Source organism: Hemicordylus capensis, chromosome 5 (assembly GCF_027244095.1).
Source record: "Hemicordylus capensis ecotype Gifberg chromosome 5, rHemCap1.1.pri, whole genome shotgun sequence".
Lineage (NCBI taxonomy): Eukaryota > Metazoa > Chordata > Lepidosauria > Squamata > Cordylidae > Hemicordylus > Hemicordylus capensis.
Window position 1 is genome coordinate 126,334,680 of NC_069661.1, and position 22,646 is coordinate 126,357,325.

Genomic DNA, 22,646 nt, shown 5'->3' on the forward strand with positions numbered 1-22,646 from the left:
CCCAGGTTCCGGGATCATGAGTCAGCATGGGCTGCTTGCAACCCACACTGACACAGAGACGAATGCCTAGAGCGTCGGTCACCCAGGGGAATCCCACAATGCACCACGATCATTGTGGGATTCCCCCGCCTCTGAACATCACGCTGGTCACCACCATGGTGATAATGTGTGCAGTGGCACGGCACAGCAGGTGCCCATCCAGACTGTCTGCGGGGAAGGTAGGTTTAGCACTTAACAATAGCACTTACATTTATATACCGCTCTATAGCCGAAGCTCTCTAAGCGGTTTACAATGATTTAGCATATTGCCCCCCAACATTCATTTTACCGACCTTGGAAGGATGGAAGGCTGAGTCAACCTTGAGCCCCTGGTCAGGATCAAACTTGTAACCTTCTGGTTACAGGGCGGAAGTTTTACCACTGCGCCACCAGGGGCTCTTTAGCCCTGCCTTCCCCATGCCCACCCATGAGATTTTGTGAAAGGCCCCTTCGTTTCACCCTCAGACTAAGGATTAAGACACAAACAATGAGCTCTTAACCTCCTCCCCACTATGAACAGCAATAGAAGACCAGTTCAGGCAGTAGCGGCTGATCACCAGCCCAATCATGAGATGAGGTTTTTGTGCACACGTCATACCTTATCCCTGGTATACAGTCCTGTCACTGCATTACCAAGTGGTGGGGTGTATTCTTCAAGCAGCCTTTCATTGTGTGATTAATATTATTTAAATTACACAATAAGGGGTTTTCAGCTCCCCCATGTGGATATGTGGCAGTGTGACACCACACCAAGGGGGGGGGGGGCGGAGAGATGTGCACAGGCACACATGTCCTTGTGCAACTGGGTGGGCCAGGCAGGTGATATTATCCAAACTAGCCCACTGGTTTAGTAAAGACCTTCCTTCATACAGTTCAAGATACAGACAAAAGGCTCTTAACTCTCCCATCTAAACATGTGCGCACACAATGAAAAGCATCAGAAATTCTGAGGGCTTCCCTTATGTACCTAGTCTTCTACATTCTATTTCCCTGAGGTATATAAGGGATAAGCATAGCATACACTGTTTTCCGCAATGGGGGAAGTAGTTTAAAAAGCTAGACTAGATTTCTGGAAAGTGTGGAAGATAAAGGCATTTTGAGGGCATTAGTGGCGGCCATGTGCTTCTTAATGAAAAAAAAATGCTGAATTCAAAAAGCTAAGTTGCCAAAATTTCTACCACACAGTCTGGCTGCCATTTTGGGAAATGGCTGCCATTCTCAGAAATTGCTATTAAAGGTGATAATAGGGAGAGGAGATGTAACTGGCACAGCACAGCTGAGCGTGACCTGAGCATAAACAGAGTTTGGTTGCAAGGATACCAAAGTAGCTCAAAGGCAAAAATCTCTCATTTGTGTAGTGTATGATTTTGAAGTACAAACCCCAACTTTTCTTTTATACATATTAAAAAATCTCTGAAAAATGGAGGCTGTTTCCCAAGGTATCGGCAAACCATAAGGCATAAAATAAAACAAATTTCATCTATTTTTAAAAGTACACTTTTTTGTATTAAGAAACATCTGGTTGACACTAATTTCCCCCAAGTGCCTTCACCAAGTTTTTCTATAAGCCGTTTTTTGGCCAGTGCTCCCCGAAACACTCAGGGGAAAGCAGCAAATATTAAGAGGGTGGCCTTGAGATAGGGACAGCGAACCTATTGGTAGGTTCCCAATAGGAATCTGGCAGGGAACGATTTTCTCAAACCTTTTGCTATGTAAACTGTTTCAAGATTTTTTTAAAAAGCAACAAATACATATTTTAAATAATAACAATAAAGATGATGCCAGGTTTTCAAGACAGAAAGTCTCTCTGTGTTTGATTTGGCCCTAGGGCAGAGCTGCACAACTCAAGTGCCCTAGTGGGCTGGAACCATCCACAACTTGGCGTGCAGGGGCTGAGATCAAAATTTTAGCACATTTACATTAAAAATATTATTAGTTACTTGTGGATCTATTCCCCCATCAATGGACCCATAGTTTTAACAAAGGATAGTGGCCAGATAATAGGTCCTGTCCCTGCTCAATAAGTGAGGCCCCTAGAGTGCATGCCAGCCCCAAACATATACCAAGTTTTCTCCTCTCCAGAGTTTGTTGTTGTTGCTTTCAGGCTGCAATGCTAGGCATGTTTACATGGGAGTAAGCCTCACTGGGCACATCATGGAGCACATTTCTGAGAAAGCATGCCACAGGATGGTGCTATAAGGCAGTTTCCAGCTCTTGTGTTGCTGCAGGATACCGGGGGGGGGGAGAGTAAAATAGTCTCTGTGGGCCAAATCCGGCTCCCAGGCCTTATGTTGTGCAGGCCTGCCCTAGGGCCTCTCGATACATTGCCAGTCTTGAGGTAGCTGAAAGGGTTTCCTCCATGGATTTAGTTTTGGAAGCTAGCAGATTATTCAAATGTTGTATTTCAAGGTCAGATTTTGCTATCAATAACATTTGGAAATTCTTAAAATCCGTCTCTATTTCCTGAGTAATTTTACAGAATTAAAAAGAGAGAGAGATCATGTATGAGAGAGCAAGTATGTTCTCAATGAAACAAGAACAAAAATTGTATTTATAAGATTACTGAATAATCAGCATCAGGCTGAACTAAATTAAGCTGCCTTGGACTACATTTGGTCCAACTTTAAGGCAAACATTTTAAAACTGGAAGTCCACAACACTATGGTAACAAAAACAATGCCATTGACCTGTGACCTCTCGATAAACTTGGCACATTGATTAGAACTGAAGCTTCATAGCAACATCTACATAATACATCCAGTCAGGTTTACCAGAAAAATTGGTCTGGAATGCTAAAAGGTTTATCAGTGCTAAGAAAGTTCAGGAGGTTACAACTATAAAGCTGAGTCAAAAGTTCTCTAAACAGAACCTTTATTTGAAATTTGGAGCAGTTGGAGGGCAGGGGGTGAACAAGGGGCCAAAGCCTCCTCAGCTTACTTTCTTTTTCACTACTGCCACCTATTTTGCAGCAAAAGCATTCTTCAAAATAGCAGGGAGCTGGCAGCCACAATTCTTATTTCTCAAAAGTGTCCCTCAGTAAGGATCCTATGTGAAGACATAACTTCATTCTGAGGGGGCTTCTGTGAAAAAAAATGGAAGCCCCTAGTCAGCAGCTGGTAGGAAGAGTACCACTGCCGCCACTACACTGAAAAGTTTCTCCCTCTCTTGAAAAACCACTCTCAAAATGCACTCCCCCGCCCCGCCACAATAGGGCCAATTCATCCCAACTTATTAATAATGTTCTATGCCACAGCAATGTTATAAACAGAGGTTAAATAATCTCCACACACACACACCCAAACTGAGGAAGGGTTTTCTGTATCTGGCACTTATGCCTAGCCATAGGCTCAAGTACAGCTCAATCCCATGCATATTTACTCAGAAGTAAACACCCAAGTATAGGTACATAGTATTGCAGCTTTAATGGTTGATAACCAATATCCAAGCATAGGTTCTCTGGGCTCAGCAGAGGCGCTCTTACCCCTGGACTTGGGGGCCGAAGTCTAGGGCCTCCACAGCCCCTCCCCCCCCCATCCTCCTTAGTCTGTCCCGGGTGGTATGGTCACCTGGCCGAGCATGATGATGCTTAATTTTTAGGGGAGGGGGCCCTCCAAAGTCTTCTAGGTCCAGGCTCCCAAATTACATTGGTGCACCTCTGGGGCTCAGTACCACTTTGTAAGATCCCCTACAAAGGTCTTGCCTGTTTTGAAAAATAGGGAGTTAGTTCAATGTTCATCAGCTTCTTTAGGTCCAAGATCCTAAGCTTCTTATATCCAGTTTCAATATCTAAGCTTCAATATCAAGCTTCCTCCATTTCTGCTATAATATAACTTATACATAAGTGATAAATACTCCCCCCGCCCCCCGGTATCTAGTATTCATTCTTACAAGCCTAACTCACTTACATAGCTTATTTGGGGCCTGTGTAAATCCTCTCAGGTGTGGCTCCAACTCCTTCACACATTTAATTCTCCCTTTCCTTTGCTGCCATTTCAATGCTACACCGTATTGTTTCCTCCTGCTTATGCACTGGAAATATTGGCAGGAACTAAAGAACTCTGGGATTTGTAGTTCCTAAAAGAGTAGGCATTCTTCTCTCAGATGCTCAAACTACAAGTCCCAGATCTTCCTGTACCATCCCATGCATGCTTGCTCACACTCTCTGGTCTAAAGGAAGATTTGCACTCTTTCTCCCTCTTGTATAGAGCAGAGGTTCGTAACTGGGGTACTAGAAGGGTTCCCAGGGAGTATTCAGAGCCCTTCTTCCTCCCCACACTGCAGTCACGCCATTTGTTCTTTATTTGAGGATTGCCAGCTTGACACGTCCTCAGCAATGTGTTCACTTCAGAAGACCCTCTTCCTCTGCTTCTGATTGGCTGGCTGTGTGCTGAACCAAATTAATCCAACAATTAAGCAGCTAAAAAGGTCTGCCAACATTTTTCACAATATCATAGCCAGTCCCTCAGCCTGCCAGGCTCCAGAAAGTTTGCACTGAGTACTCCCATTGAAATTAATAGGATAAGTATGAGTAACGTAATGTGGATATGAGCCAGTGACTGTAGTAACTTATTTTTCTAACACTTAAATTTCTGTTTTTATGTATAAATGTGTACACACATATATACAAATTTAAAAGTTACGGTTATGAAATGGGCTGCTGACTACTAAGTCCAGTCACTGACTTACATCCAGATTAAGTTGCTCATAAACAGTCTTTTTATTTAAATTAATGAGACAAGTAATTTCATACTCATGAGTAACTTATTCTGCTGTAAGTGAGGCTGTTTGTGCAAAGACATCACATCTGTATTATCACTGCATTGCTGGTGTATCATGTGCATGCTCTCAATGTGAATGTAAATACATGGCATTGCCATAAGGAGCTCTGTCCCTTACTCAGGGACAAGACACAAGACTTTGAATGTTATGGCATGTCTGGTCAGTGAGGAAAGTGATGTGTGAGCATTCTTTTCACAATGACCAGGGACACTTCACCTTAAGGCCTTTCATTTAAAATAAACAAAATTTTGGCTGCCCTTGGGGAACTCTCTCATCTTGTGGGGGTCAGAGGTTTTGAAAACAAAAGGTGGCAACTTAATTGCGTAACTGGCCTCTGTGTCTATGGCTGTCAACCTGCTGCCAGCTACCTAGAGATTTACACTGCAGCTTTACACCGATTCTCAGCAAGTCAGTCACCACAAGTCGTGTATTTTCATATAAGCTGTGCTGTTTGTTTTTATTTGCTACACTATCTCTTCCCTGTGGAGTCCCAACCCCTATTTTTATGGCAAAGAAGACATTACTCTGGAAAAATCAATTTTCCCACTAAAAGCCTGCTTTGGTCTTTAAATGGCTCAAGATTATAAAAACCTCCAGGTGCAGAAGCAAACCTCAATGCTTTCCATCCCTCCAGAAGACCCAGCGCCGGTGGGGATGAGAGCACATCCACGCTGACAACTGGCAAGCATGTTTCCTTCAAGAAAACTCATACACTTAGGAATGCGAGGCTAATTTTGATACTTAAGGCTGGCTTAGGGCACTGGAGCAAATGCCAGACTGGAAAGCAGAACCAGAGTTGCAGATTGCCATATGCTGTGGCAATCCAGAGCAAATTAGTCACAGACTTAAATACCATTGTATTTTCCTTCCTCCCCACACCTTGCTTTGTGCTTCATAGTGTAGTAAAGTTTGTTCTGCTGAAGCAGGGGTGTACTTTTGTGGTGGCATTTCTATTGCATGCCCTTGTTTGCTTCCACCAGCATGTTAACACATTTTTATGTTGGTAGGCCTTTTTAGCTGCTTAGTTGTTGGATTAATCTGATTAATTGTTAGATTAATTTGGTTGGCAGGCTGGCTGCTTCTAGGAAGAGCCCTTCTGCTGTCTTTAGGATCCTGCTGCTGCTGATCTATGCCTGTTTCATCAGGACATTTTAGGTGTTTCAAAGATCATTTGTGGGTTTTTATCTTTTGTTGTAATGGTTTATATCTTGTCCCTTATCCTGAATATTTGCTGAGAAAGATGACGTTTATATACAAACAAACATGGAAATCTATGAGGTGTTCATCAAACCTCATTTGATTCACATTTATTACAACTGGACTTAAGTATGACTAACTTTTGAATCCTGGGCCATGTATGGAATCCACACTGCAAAGAAGTAGCATTTGTTTAAATTGTTATGGTTTCAGCTTTCCATGTGAGCCAAACTCCCCTCTAGACAAATCTATGAACTCTAAGCAAGTGGTTGCCAGGAAGGACATCTTGTGATTTATTTTATTTTATTGGTAAATGGACCTTTGAAATGTAGAAAGCTGTGGTTTCCATGAATGATGGATTCGAGTGCAGAATATTAACTAGGTAATATAAGATGAAAAGGCAGTGACTCCATGCAGAATGAACAGTTTACTGCTGCTGAGATTGATTTACACTGTAGGAGGCACGACAGGTATGCACATAGAATGAAGACGACTTTTCAGATTATAGCCATGGGCCTGTCTCAGATGATATCTGGCGCTATTCATTCGGCAGGTCATACCTTCAATTTGGTGTTTTGTACTGGACAAGAGAAAGGTGAACTGTGTGGGGAGAATGTTGGCATAGGTTAATTGTCATGCAGAGCTGGTGTCAGAACAGAGTCAGCCAACTGGATCACTAGCCAAGGGCCATCAAACAGTCATGACTAACCCTTGAAAAAAGATGGTGGCTACAACTGCATCTACTTAGAAGCATTCCAAGTTGCTGCTCCTGTTACCAAGATTTGCCTCTCCCAAACCCTTGTGAGGGCTTACCTTAGTGCTGATGATGGTGGTTTGAAGTTCTCTTTGGCAGCTGTCCTGGTGACCACAATTTCCCTTTATCTATTATGTGATGCCCTGCCACTGTGTCCACTGATGTACTGTAATTCTATTATTGCATTATGTGGATGTGGAGAGGCTCCCCCACCCCCCACTGCTAAGGAGGCCTGAAAACGCATTTGGCTGAGGGCCTCCACATGTGTTGCTGGCACGGTTGTCATGGATAGATCATTGTCTGGTGAGGTTATATTTACAGTTGCACCAAAACTATGTAGAGGTAGGAAATCTATTAGAATAGTCCGCCCTTTTAGACTGATGGATCCTGATAGTTTCTGATGTCTCCGAGGAAATTTCCAGCTGATATGGCAGTGGTCCTATTGATGCTCTGATTGATTTCTAGAAAAGGAGGTGACCACACGTGATCACTCCTTGGCACTCTCTCATGATGATGATGATTTGATTTATTTACATACAAAGACCAAGGCTTATCAGAGCTGTTTACATACAGGTAAAAAAAACCCCAAAACGATCGGGTTTCTGGCTGTAATTTAAAGCTGCAGCAAACCCATTGTACATAACCTCCAAGAAAATTGCCACCAGGAACAAATTAGCAGCAGATGGCAAAAGCAGAAGGCTGAGTGCAGCTTCTCCTCCTTTGGGACACAGATGTAAGAGTGGCTTTAAGAGTGAATTTAAAAGCAAAGACAACCAACTGGGCACATTCATTCCTTCACAAGTGTCATTCCTTCACCTATTCCACCATTCTATGTATTTCTCAAGCATTTTCTGTTGTTCGACTATCTGTTGCCGCAACTCACAGTTTGCTCTTAATAAGTCATCTATCCTCTCTTCTTTCTTATTCTGGAACTGGTTATTACAGTTCCACCAGTTTGTCCCCCTCACAAAGCAGCCCAATTTAAGCATCAACTCTTAGCTCACAGAGTTTTTGCCTGATAATTGAAGCTGTGTAATCTCTTTTGCACACCTTTGTAAATGGCTCAGAGTTCTTTGGGGCACGAAAAGAATAGTAAAACTTCATTTGTAACTCAAAGTAGTGTTTGCTATAGAATGAGCTGGAAACCAACCCATGCAATTAAAAGATGGACACATCAAGAGCACACCCATCGTGATGTCTTTCACAGACATCCCAACACCCTCCTGGCTCATTGCTTTATTGTGTGTGGGGGGGCAGATAATCCAAACTCCCTCTCTACACACACTCCAGATGCTAGTTTAAACTAATATTTGGAACATGTGTGGAGCAGCAGTTTGGGCTATCCTCACCCCCCATGCAATAAAGGAATGCACCAGGAGAACCTCAGGATGCCCCTGAAAGATAGCATGATGGATGTGCTCTGGGTGTGTTCCACTTTTAATTGCATGGCCTAATTCTGGAGCAGCGGGGGGTGGGGGGGTAGGGCAGGGAAGTATTGTCCAAACCAGCCCAACATGTAGTCTGAAACTGATCCAGTATAAGAGCTGAAAATAATATTTGCTTCAAACTCATAATTTAATCGAATCTTATGTTGCAGATTCATATCTTAATGATAGCAAACTGGAATTGCTTGTTATCCTCTATAATAAAACCCCTGTGTGTGCTGCTGTGCCGCCCGTGTCTTTTTCAGCCATTCTGGGCATGCGTGGAGCGCATGCGCAGAACGGCCGAAAAAGATATGGCCGCCAAGGCACGGGTGGCCATGTTGGGTCCCGGTCCGGACCTCTATACCTGGAAGCGGTGGCGATGCAGCAGCAAGAGGCGGCGGTGACTGGGGCCGATGCCGGCCGCAGTGGGTCAACAGGGCCCGATGGCAGCGGCAGCGGCCGCGACAGGGAAGCGATGATGGTGGCGAGTGGGGCCCATGGCGGCGGCGGCCGCCGCGGCGGGCCAGTGGTTGGGGGTTGGGGGCCGGCCCAGCAGTGGATGGCCAGCCCACAGTGGTCCCCAATGCCAGAAGCAGAATGGGGGGAGTGGTGGCAGTCTGGCAGCTGGGCACAACGAGGGACAAGCGGCGGCCGCGGCCACGGCAGGCCGCATGGCGTGGCGGGCCCACCACGGCCGGCATCGGACCCAGTCGCCGCCGCCGTCTGTTGCTGCTGCTTCGCCGCCACTTCCAAACTGAACTGCTTGCTGACGGGAGGAGGAGCGGCGGGCCGTAAGGGGAAAAAATGCAGGGGGGGAGGGCAAGGGCAGGGGGGAGGGGGAAGGGGAAGGGCAAGAGGGAGGGGGAAGGGGCCAGCCTGGGCAAGGGAATAGGAGAAACGGCGGCGGCGGGACCAGCCCATGTCTGCACAACCCTACTAGCGCCCGTTATCTTAACGGGCTAAAAAATACTAGTATATTTATAAATTTCATGAATTTGTTTATTTAAGATATTTATACCCTGCCTCTCCATCTAAAGACCTCTTCAGGCATCTGACAATTCACTGTATAGACCAGTGATTCTCAAACTTGGGTCCTCAGGTGTTATTGGACTTCAACTCCCATAATCCCCAACCAAAGGCCACTGAGGCTGGGGATTATGGGAGTTGAAGTCCAATAACACCTGAGGACCCAAGTTTGAGAATCCCTGGTATAGACATATGTTGAACGTGTAGATACCTGGAGCAGATGGTTCATGACTGTGGCTAGCCAGTGTGCTTTCACTTCCCCTGCCATACATTCAGTGAATGCGGAGTTGGGCAGGGTGTGTGTTACTTCAAACTAGACTTCATAAGACTGGGAAGTGGTTTACAATAACAAACAAAATTAAAACTGTATAAGCCAATCCTTGTAAGTTTGGGGGATATGGCTAAAAAGCCTCAGTAACAAATACAAAGGCCAATATATCAACAGAAGAGGAGTTATCTGCTGTTAGGAAAAAGGCACTAAAATGGCAAAAAGCCAAAAATAAGGCAAGCTTCAAACTGGTGCTCAAAATAAAAATAAAAAAGGATTAAAAATTAGAATTTATTTATGATGTTTGATATACCTAATTTATTTAAATATATACTATCTTTGTCAGGGGCAAAACAACAACCAACCATTTGCACAATTTTGTTTTGATGCAAAAATTTCAGGGCCTATCTTTAAAAAAAAAAAAAAGCAAGATGTGCTCTGAAGTGAACTTTTGCAATGCATTGCATTGGAGTAAGACTGGACAAGAATCCCCACCCCCCGATGAAGATTCTGTGTTGTACTAGCTATATCAAATATCATAAATACACTTCTTTGAGCTTCCAGTGCATTGACCTTTTGCACCAACTATCCTAATGACCACTAGGGAGATTGGGAGTTGAGATAGTGAGTCAGGGTCTCCCTAACTGTTCTACCTGTCTCTACTCTATGACCCCTGAACTGACTCTTCCGCACTTCCTGTTCTGAGTCACAATTCTTCCTTTCCTCCTAGAGAGAAGATGGAAACATCTCTCTCTCTCTCTCCTTACCTATCCATTATGCAGTCCTTTAGATTAGATATAGGTCTTTCCTATCTAAGTGTATTTAACCAATAAATATTTAGTGTTTAGTCATACAAGGATCTCCATGTGTTTTCTCTAAATAGCTGCAATATCCAAACCATCCTCTGCTACCTACCCTGTAACTGGAGTGTGTGCTCATTCCTTAGTGCTCTGCTGCTGTTTTACCGACTGAGAGTAAAAATTAACAACTCCCAACAGAGTTATGGACCCAACAGGAGCAACAACAGGTTTTAGGCACAAGCAGAGTCTATTTTTCCCTTTTAAAAGTGCAGCTGAGTTAATAACTGCAGCATGCATCCCGAAACTACAGCCTACTCAGGAACAGCTTCTCCTTTTCCCAAATTATGAAACTTGGGCTTTAAAGATGGAAGGATTTTTCATGACAAAAGGGATTGTTTGGTCCTCACTAGGGATGTGCACGGAACCACGGAGGCGTGGTCCGGCAGTGGGGGGAGTGTGGCTTTAAGGGCAGGGGGTAGTACTTACCCGCCCCCGCCGCTCTTCCCCCTCTGGCGCTGGACTTTGCTAAAACGTTTTTGGGGCGGTCCCTCCCTGCCGCCCCTGCCGCCGCCGTTGTCTTCAAGTTTGCAAGTAGTAGAAGCTGGCGCCACGCATGCGCCAGTCACGGCGTGTGCGCGCCGGCGGCAACAATGGACACGTGCTGGGTGCATGTAAACTTTAAAACCGAAACTATTGTAGCTTACTCCAGCAAACAAAGCTGGAGTAATTCATTAACATATACAAAGAGCGGGAAACCTAGAGGCCACAGGCCTAGTTACCATGACAATGAAGTAAGCATAAGGCAAACAACATGGGGGATTTGGGAAGCTGAATACAGACTGCCCTAGAACAGGCAATGCTTCACCCAAAAGCTAAAATGTGACCTTTATAAATACAGAGAGTGTTCATCCTGGACTCAGGAGCTATAGAAAACATAATTTCTAATGCTGATTTTTTTATTGAATTAGACGAAGACTACAAGTCTGATCTAATTCTAGCTGATGGCAGAAAAATAGCCACAACTGGAAGAGGGGTAGCTGAAATCCTTTGCAAAGGAGCAGGTGATGAAAGCTGGTAAATTATAATAAATGTTGCCCTTTTTGTACCAGAAATGCAAACCAATTTGATTTCAATTGGATATGGACTTAAGAAGGGGTGCAAGGCAATTTTTGAGAATAAAGCATGTTGTATTTCCAAGGGTGATGAATTGATTATGACTGCTCACATATGTGATGATGGACTCTTCGTATTAGGCTGTATTACTGCACAAGCAAATGTGGCAAGCATATGCCAACACAAAAAATTGTGATTTCTAGTGGCACAGAAAACTGGAGCACTAAAAACTAAATTTTAAAACTGATTTTTAAATGAATTAATAAATGGCTTTAATATAAGTGAATGTCCAGAAATGGCCAGCAGATGTCAGTGTTGCATACTTAACAAAGGAGTAATGCCAACTTTCCCTGCAAGGAGAAATGTAGAATCAAAAGAGGTTCTGCAGCTGGTCCATTCTGACATTTGTGGTTTGTTGCAACCAAGCTTGGCTGAAAATAAAAACATTTTGACTTTTATTGATGACTTCTCCAGATTTTGCTATGTATATGCTCTGAGAGAGAAAAGTCAAGTGTTTGAGATATTTAAAGAATATGTTGCACTGGTGAATAACAAATTTGGAAGAAAACCCCAGTGTTTGCGGTCAGACAATGGAGGGGAATATATTTCAAGCCAGATGAAAGAATTTATGAAGTCAAATTGAATTTTGCACGACACTGTTCCTGCATTTACCCCACAACTTAATGGGACAGCTGAGAGAAAGAACTGCTCTCTACTAGAAATGACCCAATATCTGCTGCATTATGCTAATGCATTTACTGCTGCATTTACCTCTGCTAACCGGGCAAAGAGGCACCTTTTACCGTGGTGATTCTCTTTATTTAGCAGGGGGAGAATAACTGGCCCTATCCACCCCCAGCACAGTACTTCCAGTGACTGCTGCTGGTGTGTGTCTTATGTTTCTTTTTAGAATGTGAGCCCTTTGGGGAAAGGGAGCCATCTTATTTGTTTTATTTCTCTTTGTAAACCGCCCTGAGCCATTTTTGGAAGGGTGGTATAGAAATCGAATTATTATTAATAATAATAATAATAATAATGTAGCAGACAAGTTCTGGGTAGAAGCAGTGATGACAGCAAACTACTTGCAAAACAGATTGTCAACCAAGGCAATAGATAAAACATCATTGAACTTTGGCATGATAGAAGACCTTCCCTAAGACACATCAAAGTGTTTGGATCAAAGGCTTGTGCATATGTTCCTAAAGTGAAAAGGACCAAACTCAATTGTAGATGTGAATTGGGAGTTTTTGTTGGATATGCACCAAGGGGATACAGAAACCTTGATCCACAAAGTGGAAAGGTCAAAATTTGCAATGCAGTATATTTTGATGAAAGACAAAGGCCAAGTAAAGATGAAGTGTCCGAAATTTTTACCAGAAATTCAGGTGAATGAACTCAATAAATTCATTTGGACTCAAATGAATCTGGAATCAGACAGCGATCCCAAGGAATCAGTGCCAGATTCAGAAGGGGCTGCACAACCTGAACCCAAACTGAGGTGCTCACAGAGGCACAACCAAGGGGTTCCACTCAAAAGACTCTCACTCATGGCCAAAGGAGAAGAGATGCAAGAACCAACCACATGGCAATACATAGAAAAGCTGCCAACTGATGAAGCTGAGAAGTGGAGAAAAGCAGCAATGGGAGAAATTGATTCCTTGCACAAAAACTTGGAGACTTGTGGAACTACCCACTGGAAGAAAAACTGTGGGATGCAAGTGGGTCTTCAAAGTCAAACAGGATGCTGAAAGGGATGTACGGCTCTACACAGTCAGACTAATAGCCAAAGGATACTCCCAAATCTATGGTCAGGTCTATGATGAGACTTTAGCACCAGTTGTGAAACACACGTCAATTAGAACATTGCTCAGCGTGGCAGCAGCCAAAGGGATGCAAGCTGAACATTTGGATGTAAAGACTGCCTCCTTCCTACATGGGGAAATTGAGGATCACATCTATATGCAACAGCCACCAGGCTTTGAGGAACCTGGAAAGAAGGGGCTAGTGTGCAAACTGCAAAAGAGCATCTATGGCTTAAAGCAAGCAGCCCGAGCATGGAATGAGAAACTGAATCAACGGCTACTTAAGGAAACGCAAAGAAAAGCTGACCCCTGCCTATAGTCTAGATTCAGAGACAACAGATGGACTTACATCCTGACTTATGTTGATTACTTGATTCTTGCACATGAGGAAAAGCAAGACAGTCATGAAATTGTACAGCACCTGAACAAGGAAATAGAGGTGAAGGAACTTGGAAGCATCCCCTATTACCTTGGCATCCAAACAGAAAGAGAAGAGAATGGGACATTCCTTCTCAACCAAAAGCAGAAGATAAAGGATTTGCTAGAAAGCCTGGGACTGACAGATGCCCATGAAGTCAGTACACCAATGGATACTAATTTCTGGAAGCAAGATGGAGACAGTGATCCTTTACCAACCAACAATCAATACAGAAAGGCAACTGAAAAACTTCTGTATATAGCTACAGTAATTGCTTATTTAAAGGCCAGATACTGCCTCAGCAGTGGGAATCCTGAGCAGAAAAGTGACTGCACCAACCAACAAGGATTGGATAGCTGTCAAAAGACTGGGAAGATACCTGAAAGGTACTGCACACTATGTATTGGAGATTCCAGCAAACAGCAATCCCAAACTAGTGGGATACATGGATGCAGACTGGGGCAAAGACAGAACAGACTGCAAGTCCACAAGTGGAGACCTGTTCTTCTTTGGAGATGGAGCCATAAGTTGGAGTAGCCGCAAGCAGTCACTTGTTGCACAATCATCTACAGAAGCAGAGTACGTTTCAGCAAGTGAAGCACACAAAGAAGTAGTATGGATACACCAACTACTATCAGACTTTGGAATTGAGGAACCAAAGCCGACAGTGATGTTTGAGGATAACCAAAGTTGTATCCAGGTCTCCCAAATGGAGAAGATGTCTCGAACTAAGCATATTCCCATAAAGTACCACTATGTTCAAGACTTGCAAGAGAAAGGGGTGGTCCAGTTGAAGTACTGCCCTACAGAAGAGATGTTGGCAGATGGATTAACCAAGCCATTGTCCACAGACAGATTCCAGATGCTTCGTGAGAAGATGGGAGTCGTGAGCTGGTGCAACAGGCGATGAGAAGGGGTGTTGGAGATGGAGTCTCAACACCTGAGGCGTTGTCTCTTTTTCTGCTTTTTGACCTTTTGGTACTCTTGCCTCCAATTCAGAGAGACATCTACTTTTCTAAGAGGGAAATTTTTGCATAGAGGAGCATTCATGTGAGTCCTGACGTTTGCAGTGGTACAGCCCAGATACAGGTTTAACACAATGAAAACTAGGCCTTGGATATAGTATGTAGACAAAGGCCGATTTGCACATAATGTGAAACCAGAGGTTGCTGAACTCACAGTTAGTTTTTCAAACTGTGAATCACATTACATGCATCAATCCAACTTCAGTCTGGCAAGCTCTGTATTCAGGGCAAGGGAGACCCTCCCTCTTCCTGGTCCACCAAAGCCACATCCCAGCAAGTTCTGTAACACTTGCATCGCCAGACTGTGGGCAAGGTGTCAGGATGTATCCAGGGCAGCAGCCATTGGCCACAATCTTCAAGGGGGTGTGCCAAGCACAACCATACCTTTTTGAAATGGTCTGCCTGCCCTCGGTAGGGAAAGGGCATTTAAATGCCATGCCATGCAAGCCCTTCTTCTAACAGCAATTGCACTGCTGCCCTCGTAAGACCCCCACAACAAAACAGTCTCACACAAAGTGAGGGGAGAGATGCTGAGCAGCACTATTTTTCTGTTACTCAACAAAGGGAAGGGAATATGATGACTTCCTAGGAGGGATATGTATATGAGGGAGGGCAAAGGATCCTGGGCTCTGGCCCACTGTGACCAAGGATGCTTTTGTGATGGCTCACCCCAGCAAAGCAGTACATGGAGACCAAAACACTTTCCTGTTCCCACAGTGGCTTGCAGCCAGAGGACTAGCACTCTCATGAGAGGGCCAGTCTACTGGGGAGGACCTTAGGCTCACCAATGTTTGGCCTTCCCTCAGACTGCACACTCATGAGTTGAGCTATTAAAAAAGGGGGGGCTGCTTGTGTGGGGCCCCTATTTTCTCTGGTTAATGATAGAACCTTTGCACAGTGACTCTCTCCTCTCCAGGGAAGCCTTTTACGCACCCAAAGGAGATGTTGACGCTCCGTGTGTCTGGGCAGAGTGGGGAAACACTGTGACCAGGGACAGATCTTTACTCTCATTCAAATTTTGTGGGTTTGGAACAACGTTGCACCTTATGCAGATTTTCTGCTGCCGTAGGGAATTGTGGGAGAGGGGAGCCCCGGCTGTCTGAGACCCCAGGAAAGTGGGCTTGCTGTTCTGGGCAAAAATAAAGGTGGACATGTTCAAATTGGTGGACAGGGTGTCAGAGGATAATGCTTTGACTGGTTTTTTTTTTTTTTTTTTGTGGCAGTCATCAAGACACAGAGAGCTATTGTCCGCATATCGGTCCCTGCAGCTTGCTTATATAGAGCAACCAGGCTGGGCAGCATCTGCCATCCAGCCTGCATGCATGTGTCCATGGCCTGACACTCTTGTGAGAGACCGGTCCATGGGAGAAGGGATGTCATTGCACATTATTTGTGATTCTGAACATCACCCCTGTCCTCACAGATTGTTATTTTCATGAGTTTTGAAGGGGTATCCCCATGGCCTTACACTCTCTTGAGTGAATGGTCTGCTCAGGAACAGCATTTATCATCATTACGGAGGAGGAATCTCCTCTGGCACTGTTGCCAATGCTGATCCTGCTGCCCTGCACTTCTCATGAGTAAGCCTAGGGACCACATGCATTCCCATAAGGAAAAGGGAGCTGCCCCCCCCACTTCCCCAACATTATTGTGGAAAAAATAGACCAGAACCATTCAAGAAATTCCGGTTGGGGCTGCCCTTTAAACCTGACCCCTGGTATAACCGCCCTGCCATATGTTCCCATCTGAGTTATTTGATGTGGTTGCCCTGTTTATGTTGCCACCGTGATTGCACGTGCTTGTGAACATACATCTTGATCACTTCATTTTCTGAGAGGTAAGCACATAGTACCCATCTTGCCAACCCATACACTTTCTCTCCTGACTGCCAGGAGGGAGGAATGTGTATCCCTAATGGATATGTGTATCCCTAATGGATAAGTATTGTTTAGGAAATTTAGTTGTTTCCTTCTGCACGGGAATTAGAAGTTTTTATAGTATGTGTTCTCTCTCCTGTCCATCATGTGGTTTTGTATGCACATCTGAGCCCGCAGTTGACAATTTTTTCTCTTACAACACAAAATTTAATGTTCTCTATGGCCTAGTTATATTTAATATTGGACATGCGAGTACTGCTGCAAAAACATCAGTTGTGTGCTGCTGAATAAATGGAACTAATAAATATGATATATTAATAAGTAACTAGTGAATTGCCTGCAAATGGTGGGAATGTGTATGTAAATGTGGCCATAAAGATGAGGTGTAGCTCACTGGATGAACTGCTTGTTGCTCACTTCTTTGTCTCCATATTCACTCTTGAATCTTTCCTTCCAGGCCTATTAAGCATGACAGTTTTTTTGGCACAATCATATTATGTTTACTTGGAAGTAAGTCCTATTTGGTTCAATTAGATTTGCTCTCCAGTATGTTGTGTGGAGTAACCAGTCTCTCCACCCTCTAAAGAGTTAACAGGAAGTGAACCCCTGTCTTGACTGACAGGCTGGTGAACTCCAGGGCTCACCCAATCAGTCCAACAGGTGGAAGGGAAATGAGAGCTGCAGTGAGGAACTCTGAGGACAAGAAAGGAAGTTGTGGCAGAGAGAGCGGACTAGCATGAGTTTGGATGCCTCATGACTGGAGGCTACAGGATAATCTCTCAGAGTGAGAGATATGCAGGAAGCTTGATTCCCATCAGGAGTTTGGTGAGTCAAGGAAAGGAGAAGCCAGGACATTGTGGCTTTGGGAACCCAGCTTAGGGAACAGTTTGTGTAGTCAGACTTTGCATCAGGAAATTTATTTTATTTATTTACTTACTTATCATATTTTTATACTGCCTGATATGTACATTTCTAGGTAGTGTACAAAATTTAAAATATTTAGAAGTCACAAATTAAAATACATAACAATAAAAATTAGAATAAAATAATTATTAAAACAAGTGTTTTTTTTTAAAAATATTGAAATTAATTCTAATTAAAAGCCTGAGAAGACAGGAGATTCTTGAGGTTCTTCCTGAAAACAAACAGAGAAGGAAGTGCTCTTATTTCAGCAGGGAGCATATTCCAAAGCCCTGGGGCAGCCACAGAGAAAGCCTGGTCCTGGGTTGCCACCAAATGAGCTGGTGGCAACCATAACCAGACCTCTCAAGAAGATTGTAACAGGTGGCCGGGATTATGACAAAAGAGGCATGCTCTCAAATAACCTGGACCCAAGCCGTTAAGGGCTTTATAGGTAATAACCAGCACTTTGTATTTCACCCAGAAACATATTGGCAGCCAGTGCCATTCTTTTAAAATCAGTATTATGTGGTGGTGTCCCAGAGGCCAATCTGGCTGCCGCATTCTGTACCAATTGTAGTTTCTGGACTACATACAAAGGCAGCCCCACATAGAGTGCATTACAGTAGTCAAGCCTGGAGGTTACCAGCATATGCACCACAGTTTTAAGGCCATTGACCTCTAGAAATGGATGTAGCTGATGTATCAGCCGAAGCTGATAAAAAAGCACTCCTAGCCACTGCCTCAACCTGAGAAACCAGGGAGAGCTTTCGGTCCAGGAGCACTCCCAAGTGATGTACCTGATCTTTCAGGGGGAATGTAACCCCATCCAGAACAGGCAGATCTAAATCATCTCTCAGGTCCCAGCTTCCTACAGTCAGTACCTCCGTGTTACTTGGATTCAACTTCAGTTTGTTATCCCTCATCCAGCCCATTACTGCCTCCAGGCAGGCATTCAGGGAATATATGCTATTTACTGATGAGGTCAGCATGGAGAAGTAGATCTGGGTGTCATCAGCATATTGATAACACTCAGCACCGAACTTCCTGATGATCTCTCCCTGTGGTTTCATGTGGATGTTAAAAAACTTTGGAGACAGTATGGAGCCTTGTGGAACTCCACACTTCAGTTCTCACTTAGCAGAACAACACTCTCCAAGCAACACCATTTGGAATCTGCCAGAAAGGTAGGAGTGGAACCACTGTAAAACAGTGCCACCCAATCCCACCTCCTTCAAGCAGTCCAGAAAGATGCAATGGTCAACGGTATTGAAAGATGCAGAGAGATCCAAAAAAGATCAGCTGAGTCACACTTGCTCTGCCGATAGCCACTTGGAGATCATCCATCAGGCTGACCTGATAGATCTGAGTGTGTGCTTTGCATTTCCTAAATAGCTGTTATTTGCAACTAAGTAAATAAATTTTAAAGCGTGCTGCCCCAGCATAATCAAGGTGCTTTTGAAGTGTTCTTGTAACCAACTAATTATTTTTGAGGCATTTCTTTAAAAATCCAAATACCTCAGACAGAGCCAGTCTGTAGTAATTGAATAAAAGTTTTCTCTCTCTGTTCTTTTAACAAGCCTCAGCAGGTTGGTTATTATCCCAGCAGCAGCAGCCCGCTGGACCTCTCAAAGATAGCTTGCCCAAAAATTAACAATTAAGAATTAACTCCACGTACAGGCAGACACACGGGAGAGAGAGGTTTTATTCTTGCCTACTGGCAAGGGGAAGCAACATGAAATGGGGATTGCTAGTCACCCCAAACCCATTTGGGAAAGACTTTCTATAGAGATGGCTTGGTGGCAGCGAGAATTACCCTACCAGAATATTTTCTTTTTTCTTTCTGGGTTTTGGAAAGTTAAAGATTTTTAAGCTAGCAAGTCTGCTTCTCATAGGAACATAGGAAGCTGCCATATACTGAGTCAGACCAACATTGGTCTATCTAGCTCAGTATTGTCTTCACAGACTGGCAGCGGCTTCCCCAAGGTTGCAGGCAGGAATCTCTCTCAGCCCTATCTTGGAGAAGCCAGGGAGGGAACTTGGAGCCTTCTGCTCTTCCCAGAGTGGCTCCATCCAGGGGAAGATCTTGCAGTGCTCACACACCAAGTCTCCCTTTCATATGCAACCAGGATGGACCCTGCTTAGCTACAGGGACAAGTCATGCTTGCTACCACAAGACTAGCTCTCCTCTCCCTAGTTCTCCTCAAGCAAAGGAAAGGGATTACTAGTCAGAGAGATTATCCAGTAACCTGGCCTGAGTCAGGAAAGGAATTTTCCACTACCCACAATCCTCTACAGTGCACATAGGATTGCAGACACTGAGGACATTCTCATGATTGCCAGGAACAAGCGGAGGGAAGACTGCTTTCAACTAACCTTCCCCCAAGACAACCAAGTGGACCATCTTCGGCACACCTCCCATGTGACCACACATTCCATGCTCTACAAAGGAGTGCGGCGGGATCTCTGGCCGGAACTCATTGTTCTGGCTGCTCGTATCCCTCAATGCACCCAGCCATGTGTGCATTGCATTGGGGGATTCCCTGTTTCTCCTTTGGCTGAATTCAGCCCAGTGAGAGACACAATACCTGGCAGCCAGGTTAAGTGTGTGCTTGTACCCTTATCCTTAACTAACAGTTGGGTTGGTTTGGAGGGTTAGGCAGGAAGGAAGCGGAGGGATATGCAGGGATTCCACTGCTTCTCACAACCAGCCTAACCCAGGCTGGACTGCCCCAGCCCGGTTTAGGCTGGTCATGAGAACAGCCTTACTGTCTCTCTCTCTCTTTTTTTTTTTAGTGTGACGTGTCTTGATTCTAGTCTTGCATGCAGCTAGTTCTGAGAAGAGGGCGTTCTTTGTGTTGGTAATGGAGGGAAAAATAATAATATCCAGCCATTTAAATAAGAGATACATTGATTATCAGTGTATACAATACACTAAGGTTGTGGCAAGCCCCGCTCCTGCTGCAGCCACAACCTATGAAAATGCGGTGGTGGGGCTTTCATATACAACCTGACAGGCCCATGGAAGGAGCTTTTGCTGCCATCTCTATCACCAGCGCCCCATCATTGCCTGTCCTCTCCGCAGCCATAGGGCACCTTAAAGTGTGTGTGGGGGGGGAGTGGGGCAGGGGCCAAGCGAGGGTGGGGTAGGAAAGGCCAAGTGGCAAGTGAGGGAGGGTAGGAAAGGCCAAGTGGCAAGCGAGGGAGGGTAGGAAAGGCCAAGTGGCAAGCTGGGGGAGGAAAGGCTGCATGGCAGGTGGGATGGGGGGAGGAAAGGCCGAATGGCGGGTGGGGTGGGGGAGGAAAGGCTGAGTGGAGTCTCCAGGGGGGAGGCTGAGCAGGGGGGAAGGCCGAGTGAGGGGGCCTTCCATCGCCCCACCAAGTCTCTGGGGTTGGGAAGGCCCAGTGAGGTAGTGGGAAGGCCAAGCACACTAGCACTAGTATACAGATGCTCTGTGAGGGTTCAGTTAGTATTAAGATATTGTGACTTCAATGCTTTCCACAAGATAAGGTACCACAACCTGCATTTAGCTACCAAAATATAAGGTCCATTAGTTGGGGACCGCTGGCTGACTCATTATGAATGGCAAGGCAAAAAATAAAAAAAAGGAAATACTTTATGTATCTCTCAATTCAAGAAGGAAGAGCACAGCAGAATTCAAAGCGTGTAGCAATTCTGTTGCCTGCACATCTGTCGCCCGCACATCTGTCAAAGTGACATGTCTTCATAAACTTCCCCACAATTCTCTATCCCCTGCTCAAATAGCAGATTGCTTCTAGTCAAGCAAGCCAAATGAGGCTGCTCTGTAGCAGCTACACCATAAATCTACTTGGGGAATGGTTCTGTCCAGACCCCATGAAGTGGTGCTTAAGCAGAGAATGAAGGGCTGACAATATGTTTCCAGAACTACACAGTCTAAATACAACTGTTGGTTATTGGGTTTAAAAAAAAATTATTTGAAGGACAATCAATGTGAATATATTTCTCTTTGACAATAATGCCCTTTGCTCATTATTCTTAGTGGCAGTTGCCAACCAAGATCAGAGGCGTATCATAGGGATCCTTATTTTTTCCTTTAGGGGCAGAAAAATGACTTACCCAGTCTCAGTGGGGGGATCTCCCATGTCACATGTAGTTTGGCTCTAAGTAAGGATGGTACTTGAGTTAGAAAATGAGGACAGAGTATTGGAGCTACAGTAGTGATTAATATGTTCCACTTTTGATTTTTTGGGGTCAAAACAAGCAATTTCCATGGGTCAGAAAGGTCTCCAGAAAAATATGTATATTGTGTGAATATTCAGCTTGTTTTGATCCTGACCATTGTTGCCATGGCAGCTGCAGTGCTGCCTCTTTAGTGCAAGAGTTAACCCTTAGATGCACCTTCATCCTCCTTCCAGGATCAGTCACATAGATGGTCCCACAGAACACCACTCAGCCAACCAAATATGGCACTTGAAGTGGCATTAGTGAGGGCAGATGAGGCCAATTTTAAGTGAGGGCAAATACAGACAATTTAAATTAATAAGCGAACGTTTTCACAAGTAGTGCTGAAAATTTGTTTAAATTTGATGCATATTTATGTGGTAGCGCAGATGTTCTGGTAAATTGGATGTGTGCATAAATAAAAATTAAGAACAAAAAAGGATTACATGGCATGGTTTTATTTTTACTGCAGGTCCAATTTAATGAAGTGGTACACAAGTGCTGTGCACTTCACTGAGGCTTCAGCAGGATAACTTCCCAGGAAACTGGGGCCTATCTATCTATCTATCTATCTATCTATCTATCTATCTATCTATCTATCAAAGGCTAAGGATGTATGTGGCAAATCATGCCCACACAGTGCTTTACCAATTGGTGATTGGGCATTGGGGAATTCAACATTCAGATAGGGAGGAAGAGCCTGTGAGAGCAGAAGCACCATGGTGATTGGGCAGTGGAGATTCCATATGCAGAATTGCAGATAGGGAGAAGCCTGTGATGGTTAAGGTCAATTGGAATGCAACTGTTACTGGTTGGAAGATGTGCTTGATTATAGAGGAGACAAGAATAGATAGATAGATAGATAGATAGATAGATAGTGGGCAGGGGTCTACGAAGAGAGGGGTTGTGAGGGAGGAAAGAGCCCCTTCAGCAGAAAGAGGCTGCCACTGTGTGAATAAGATGAGGAAACAAGATTAACACGATCCATTAACTCGGAGAGAGAGAGAGAAGAAGAAG

The 22,646-nt window shown here is 44.4% G+C and overlaps 1 protein-coding gene across 1 annotated transcript in view; it reads left to right on the plus strand.

Moving 5' to 3' along the window:
* Nucleotides 1–200: 200 nt before the first annotated feature.
* Nucleotides 201–22,646, plus strand: part of PRMT8 (protein arginine methyltransferase 8) — a 424,784-nt gene continuing 402,338 nt past the window's right edge. The window contains exon 1 of the mRNA XM_053256302.1: nucleotides 201–218. The gene's annotated coding sequence lies outside the window, so the exon portion shown is untranslated. The remainder of the gene's footprint in view (nucleotides 219–22,646) is intronic.